Source organism: Sapajus apella, unplaced genomic scaffold (genome assembly GCF_009761245.1).
Source record: "Sapajus apella isolate SASKATOON/1434 unplaced genomic scaffold, GSC_monkey_1.0 scaffold87, whole genome shotgun sequence".
In the NCBI taxonomy this organism is placed as follows: Eukaryota; Metazoa; Chordata; class Mammalia; order Primates; family Cebidae; genus Sapajus; species Sapajus apella.
The window spans coordinates 7608451-7616078 of NW_022437027.1; the positions used below are offsets into that span (position 1 = coordinate 7608451).

The 7628-nt window shown below is 36.8% G+C and overlaps 1 long non-coding RNA gene across 1 annotated transcript; it reads left to right on the plus strand.

Annotated features, from left to right (window-relative positions):
- Positions 1–4013: 4013 nt before the first annotated feature.
- LOC116534371 lies at positions 4014–6290 on the plus strand. The gene is made up of 2 exons (XR_004261688.1): positions 4014–4133; positions 4582–6290. It is a non-coding gene; the product is annotated as an uncharacterized LOC116534371 (long non-coding RNA).
- Positions 6291–7628: the final 1338 nt, after the last annotated feature.

Here is a 7628-nt window from a genome sequence, read left to right on the forward strand (position 1 = left end):
TTTCAAAAAATCCAGCTCATGGATTTATTGATTTTTTGAAGGATTTTTTATGTCTCTGTCTCTTTCAGTTCTGCTTTGATCTTAGTTATTTCTTGTCTTCTGCTAGGTTTTGAGTTTTTTTGATCTTGCTCCTCTAGCTCTTTCAATTTTGATGATAGGATATCAATTTTTATTTTTCATTCTTCTCATGTGGGCATTTATTGCTAAAAGTTTTCCTCTAGACACTGATTTAAATGTGTCCCAGAGATTCTGGTACATTGCGTCTTCGTTCTCATTGGTTTCAAAGAACATCTTGATTGTGCCTTCATTTCATTGTTTATCCAGTCAATATTCAAGAGACAGTTGTTCAGATTTCATGAAGTTGTTTGGTTCTGAGTTAGTTTCTGAATTCTGAGTTCTAACTTGATTGCACTATGGTCTGAGAGACTGTTTGTTATGATTTCCATTCTTTTGCATTTGCTGAGGAGTGATTTACTTCCAATTATGTGGTCAATTTTAGAGTAGGTGTGATGTGGTGCTGAGAAGAATGTATATTCTTTGGATTTGGGGTGAAGAGCTCTGTAAATGTCTATTAGGTTCACTTGGTCCAGGTCTCAGTTCAAGTCCTGGATATCCTTGTTGATTTTCTGTCTTGCTGATCTGTCTAATATTGACAGTGGAGTGTTAACATCTCCCACTATTATTGTGTGGGAGCCTAAGTCTCTTTGTAGGTCATTAAGAACTTTCTTTATGTATCTGGGTGCTCCTGTATTGGGTGCATATATATTTAGGATCATTAGCTCTTCTTGTTTCATTGATCATTTTACTATTATGTAATGCACTTCTTTATCTCTTTTGTCTTTGTTGGTTTAAAGTCCATTTTATCAGAGACTAGGATTGCAACTCCTGCTATTTTTTGCTTTTCATTTGCTTGGTAAATCTTCCTCTATCCCTTTATTTTGAGCCTATGTTTATACTTGCATGTGAGATAGATTTTCTGAATACAGCACACCAATGGATTTTGACTTTTTATCCAATTTGCCAGTCGGTGTCTTTTGATTAAGGCATTTAGCCCATTTATATTTAAGGTTAGTATTGTTATGTGAAAATTTGATCCTGCCATTCTGATGCTAGCTGGTTTTTTTGCCCATTAGTTGACACAGTTTCTTTATTGTGTTTGTGCTCTTTACCATTTGGTATGTTTTTGGAGTGGCTGGTACTGGTTGTTCCTATGTTTAGTGCCTCTTTCAGGAGCTCTTGTAAAGCAGGCCTGGTGGTGATGAAATCTCTGAGCAAATTCTTGTTTGTAAAGGATTTTATTTCTAGAGATCTGCTGTGGGTCTGATGGGCTTCCCTTTGTGGGTAACCCGACCTTTCCTTTTGGCTGCCCTTTGCATTTTTTTCTTCATTTCAGCCCTCGTGAATCTGATGATTATGTGTCTTGGAGTTGCTCTTCTTGAGGAATATCTTTGTGGTGTTCTCTGTATTTCCAGGACTTGAATGTTGGCCTGCCTAGCTAGGTTGGGAAGTTCTCCTGGATAATATCCTGAAGAGTGTTTTCCAGCTTGGATTCATTCTTTCTATCACATTCAGGTACATCTATCAAATGTAGATTATGTCTTATCACATAATTCCATATTTCTTGGATGCTTTGTTCATTTTTGTTTTTTTACTCTTTTTTCTCTAATCTTGCCTTCTCATTTTATTTCATTAAGTTGGTCTTCAATCTCTGATATCCTTTCTTCTGCTTGGTCAATTCGGCTATTGAAACTTGTGTATACTTCATGAAGTTCTTGTGTTGTATTTTTCAGCTCCATCAATTCATTTATGTTCCTCTCTAAGCTGTTTATTCTCATTAGTATTTTGTCAAACCTTTTTTCAAGGTTCTTAGTTTCTTTGCATTGGGTTAGAACATGTTCTTTTAGCTCAGAGAAGTTTGTTATTACCCACCTTCTGAAGCCTGTTTCTGTCAATTCATCAGACTCATTCTCCATCCAGCCTTGTTCCCTTGCTGGTAAGGAGTTGTGATCCCTTGGAGGAGGAGAGGTGTTCTGGTTTGGGTGTTTTCAAACTTTTTGCACTGGTTTCTTCCCATCTTTGTGGATTTATCTACCTGTTGTCTTTGTAGTTGGTGGCTTTCAGATGGGATGTCTGGATGTCCTTGTTGTTGATGATGAAGTTATTTCTTTCTGTTTCTTAGTTTTCCTTCTTACAGTCAGACCCCTCTGCTGTAGGACTTCTGAGGTCCACTCCAGGTCCTGCTTGCCTGGGGATCACCTGCAGTGGCTGCAGAACAGTAAGAGTTCCTGCCAGTTTCTTCTTCTGTTATCTTAATTCCTGAAGGATACCTGCCAGATGTCAGCCTGAGCTCTCCTTTATGAGGTGTCTCTGGACCTATGGGGGTTGGGGAACTGCTTAATTAGACAGTCTTTCCTTTATAGGAGCTGAAGTGCTGAGCTGTGAGCTCTGTTGCTCCATTCAGAGCTGCTGGGTGGGTATGTTTAAGTCTGCTGCAGCAGAACTCACAACCACCTTTTTTTCCCAGGTGCTCTGTCCCAGGAAGGTGGGGCTTTATTTATTAATTCCTGTCATGCTTCTGCCTTTTTTCAGAGCTTCCCTGTCCAGTGAGGAGGTAGCCTATTCACAGTCTGTCAGCGGAGGTGTTGCTGAGCTGCTGTGGGCTCTGCCTAGCTGCTGCATGAACTTCCTTACAGTTTTGTTTATGGGGTGTAGTTAGAACTTCCTCATTAATGGCGGTCTGCCTTAGTAATGGCGCACTGTCTCTGTAATGGTGGGCTGCCTCGGTAATGTTGGACACCCTTTCCCCCACAGAGCTGGACCATCCCAGGTCCAGCTGTGCTTACTGTGAAACTCTCAGTACCGAGCGTTTCAGATTGCTGGTCTTTGTGGGGGTGGGACCGGCTGAGCCAGATCACCTGGCTCCCTGTTTCAGTCCCCTTTTTTTTTTTCAGTTGAACAGGTGATCTGTCTCTCAGGCGTTCCAGTTGCCAGTTGCAATGGTGCGCAGATTTGTGTGAGTTTTTGTGTGGAGACCTGCTGCGCCAGCTGAAACAGCCATGCTGGAGACTCATGGTACTTTTTCACCTGGGAATCTCCTGGCCTGTAGGCAGTAAAAATTCATTTGGAAATGCGTTGATCACTCACCTTCTGCGTTTTTGCTGGGAACTGCAATCCAGAGCTGTTCCTATTTGGCCATCTTGAATTGTCCTCTCTCCCATATGAATTTTAAAGTAGATTTTTCCAGTTCTGTGAAGAAAGTCAATGGTAGGTTGATGGAGATAGCATTGAATTTATAAATTACTTTGGACAATATGACCATTTTCATCATAGGTTTCAACATGTAAATAATTTTGGAACAGACAAACATTCAAATTATAGCACCTATTTTTACAGGATTTGTTTTCAGAATCTTTGTTTGTTTGCCTTAGTTTCAGTTTGATTGTCATATGGGGTCTCTGAATACTCTCCAAGGGAACTACCTCCTTAGGAAGATTTTTGGGGTTTAGAGTTGATATTGAATTACACTTTATTCCTCTTAGTTCTATTATATCAGATTAGTAAAGTTCATTTCAACTAGATAAATCATATTTTCAGAAGTTGAGAGGGAAAGTTCTTAAGATTAGTTAGCTAACATTTTGTATTACGATATATAAATTTTTCAATCCTCAATTTGTGGATATAAATCCAGACTATAGTAGGATATCTGAGATATTCTAGGAGCTTAGTAATATTTGTTGAATTGTCGCTAGATATTTTCACCATGTTCAACATGTTATTTTTACTGGTCAGAATAGGAGATACTCTGTCTCTATAATTTGGGAAGTTTGTATCAAAAAGTCATAATATAGGAAAAAAATACAATAAATACTTGGGCTTTTCTGTTATGTATCCCTGGTCAAAAGTGCTAAGAGAATTTCTTAGCCTGATTTTCCCAGAAAGAAGAGCCCAAACAGACTAATGTGCTCTTATTTTATAGGAAGACAATTCCAGGGAGTAAAAGTGAAGAAAAACAACAACAAAATAATTCAAGTAACAAGGTAGAGCCCAAATGGGGCTGTGGTATTGATCTGACTGTAATGCTACACCACAAAAATGCCTGTAACTGTATCTCTGGGCCATCCTGGAGAGGAAAGGTAATATGGTTTGGCTTTGTGCCTCTAACCAATCTCACCTTGAACTGTAATAATCCTCACAGTTCAAGGTTGGGGCCAGGTGGAGATAATTGAGTTATGTGAGTAGTTTCTCCTATACTGTTCTTATGGTAGTGAATAAGTCTCATGAGATCTGATAGTTTCATAAATGGGAGTTGCCCTGCCAAAGCTCTCTTGCCTGTTGCCATATAAGACATGTCTTGCTTCCCCTTCACCCTCTGCCATGATTGTGAGGTCTACCTAGCCATGCAGAATTGAGAGTCCATTAAACCTTTTATTCTTTATAAATTACCTAGTCTCGTGTATGCCTTTATTGGCAGCATGAGAACAGACTAATACAGGAGGCAAAAAGCAAAAGTAATTGATCTACTGGGCATTCTAAGCAATTGGTAAATTTTACCCCATGATGTAATAATCCCCATACCATCAGGTTGTGCATGCTGGGCATAGGAGCTGAAGAGAGCCCTGTGGTATCACCAGCAAGGCAGCCCTTGGGTGGGAAGCCAGAGGGGAAGAAAAGGGGCTGAAGATGAAGCAACATCCAGTTACATCTGTGTGAATTTGGTCTGAACACATGGAAACCTGGAACAGGGATGTTAAAATGGCCTGAAAAAAGGATAATTTGTGTTGGGCACAAAGGTCTTTTTTTGTTTCTGCAAGCATGATCTAAATATATCCTAATACTTCATGGGCTTAGTCTCTGCACTGCAGTTGTCTTCTTATTGAGATTATTTCCCTATTGTATATTGCTGGTGAAATTTCTGCTGCCAAATCATGATGCACGAGGAATGTTCTAAGATGGGTGAAGAGCCTTATGGGCCATGTCTGTAGAGGGAAGAGTGTAAGAACATTCTTGGAAGCACAGTTCTTCTTTCCTTTGACTACTTTCTTAGGAGTACTCTTTAAGGAGAATTTCTGCCTTGCTACAAGGAGATCTCACATATGTGAGGGCTGTGTATTACACACTTGAGAGTGGCTAAGAACAGCTGGCCATATAGCTGCCAACATTACAACTGACAGAAAGAGGATGCTCTGAATCAATGCCCTAGTGAGGATGTGCAGAATTCTCTGAGGGGGATAAAAACACATTGAAAATAATGTTAAGAAAGAAGTCTTTGCTCACAAGACAATACTTATTTCAAATTTCTTGAAAAATTCTCAGTAATCGTAAATATTACTTTACTTAAAATACACTGCTATATGAGTTATTTCATTTGCAAAAAGAAAAAAATGTGTAACAGAAAATATAAACAAATAAGTTTGTGTCTACTCACTTAAATTTTATCCCAGGACTAGAATCAAGTCAGAATGTTTTTCTTTCTGGGGGAGGCAGTTCTTTATCATGAAAGTTATAAATACATTTTCTCAGAAAAGTACACTTTGCACATGAACTCTGCAGAGATGGCTGCACATACACAGCTTTGCAAGAAATGTCAGACCCTTGAAGTTTCCTTCTTTAATAAATGCAGAATGAAAGGATAATTTGACATAGTTTCTTATGAAACTGGTAATAAGAATTAACTTTAAGCAAACCTGTTTCCCCAATAGAATTTCATGCTTACTTTCTAACAAATTAAATAAATTGTATATAGAACTATCTTTTTTTTAAAATTTGGGGGCAATTATACAATTTTCAAAGTAATTTTTCTGTTTATGAACAAACCAATCTAAGTTCAAAGAATTATGAGAAATTCAGGGAGGATAGGTTATATGTTGAAAGTATAGTAGAGCTGAGAATTTCCCAATATGGAGACAAAAAAGCTAAAGGGAGATATGACAGCTTCTGAAAATGTTAAGGAATGTTGTCAGGAGGACAGGGACCAATTCTCATTAGCCAATGAGAGCAGAAAAGGAAGTAATGAACTTCAACTATAGCATGGAAATTTAAGTGAAATATAAGAAAACTTTTAAACCATCAGAACAATTAAGCAAAGGTACAAATAATAAATTCACCTTTACTAATCATATTCAAAGTAGCACTTGATATTCATCCATTAGGAATAAGTTAGAAATAATAAAACCAATTTTACCAACATTCTGGGAGTAGATTAAATGATTTAAGAGGGAATACTTCTCAAAATCCTCACAATGTTCTAAAAAATAGACTCTGAAAAAGAATAGCTTTTAAAATATGTAGGAGGAACAAATATTAATTCTACAAAGAGTTGTTAGTTTTCTACCACATACAAAACTCAAAGTTAGTCTCCCTGGAGGAAATGAAAATACATTCTAAATGACTCAAGACCTCAAGTCACTTATTTGCTAGCAAAGTTGTGTTCCAGTTTTTTTTTATTATTATTACATATGGTGATTACAAAAAATATTTTGAGCACTCAACCCTAAGAAAAGTACATTAGTTTATTTATAAAATGTAAAATGTATTATGTATATTATAAAGTTAATGTGATATAAATTTTAAAAGGCGAGACAAGGTAAATCTTTAATTAATTTTTTTTTTATTTTTATGGATACATAAAGCTTATACATACATATGGGTACATGGGATATTTTGATACAAGCATACAATGTGTAATGATCAAATCAGAATACTTAGGATATCCGTCACCTCAAGCATTTATCATTTCTTTGTGTTGGGAAGATTCCAATTTGACTCCATTATTTATTTAAAATATAAAATAAAGTATTATTAACTATGGTCTCCCTATTGTGCTACCAAACACTAGATCTTATTCTTTCTACCTAACTGTATTTTGTACCTATTAACCACACCTTTTTATCCCTCTTCTCCCCACCACCCTTCCCAGCCTCTGATGAGCATCATTTTACTCTCTTTCCATGAGTTAATTTTTTTATGTCCTATATATGAGTTAGTATATACAATATGTGTCTTTCTGTGCCTGGTTTATTTCACTTAACATGATGTCCTCCAGTTCCATCCATATTGTTACAAATGACAGGACTTTATTCTTTTTTTATGGCTGAATAATGTTTTATTGTATATATGTACCACATTTTCTTTATCCATTTATCTTTCGATGAACACTTATGTTGACTCCATATCTTAGCTATTGTGAAGAGTGCTGCAATAAACATGAGAGTACAGATATCTCTTCTATATACTGATTTCCATTCTTTTGGATATATCCCAAGTGGTGGGATTGCTGGATCATATGGATGCTCTATTTTTAGTTTTGTGAGAAACCTCCATACTGTTCTCCATTGTGGTTATACTAATTTACATTCCCACCAACAGTGTATGAGAGTTCCCCTTTCTCCATATCCTTGCTGGCATCTGTTATTGCCTGTCCTTTTGATAAAAACCATTTAAACTGAAGTGAAATTATATCTCATTGTTTCATTCACATTCCTCTGATGATTAGTGACGTTGAGCATTTTTCATATTCCCATTGGCCACTTATATGTCTTCTTTTGAGAAGTATCTATTCAGATTTTTTTCTTTTGAAATATTTTTAAATTTTAAGTTCAGATCTTTTGCCCATTTTTTGTTTTCATTTC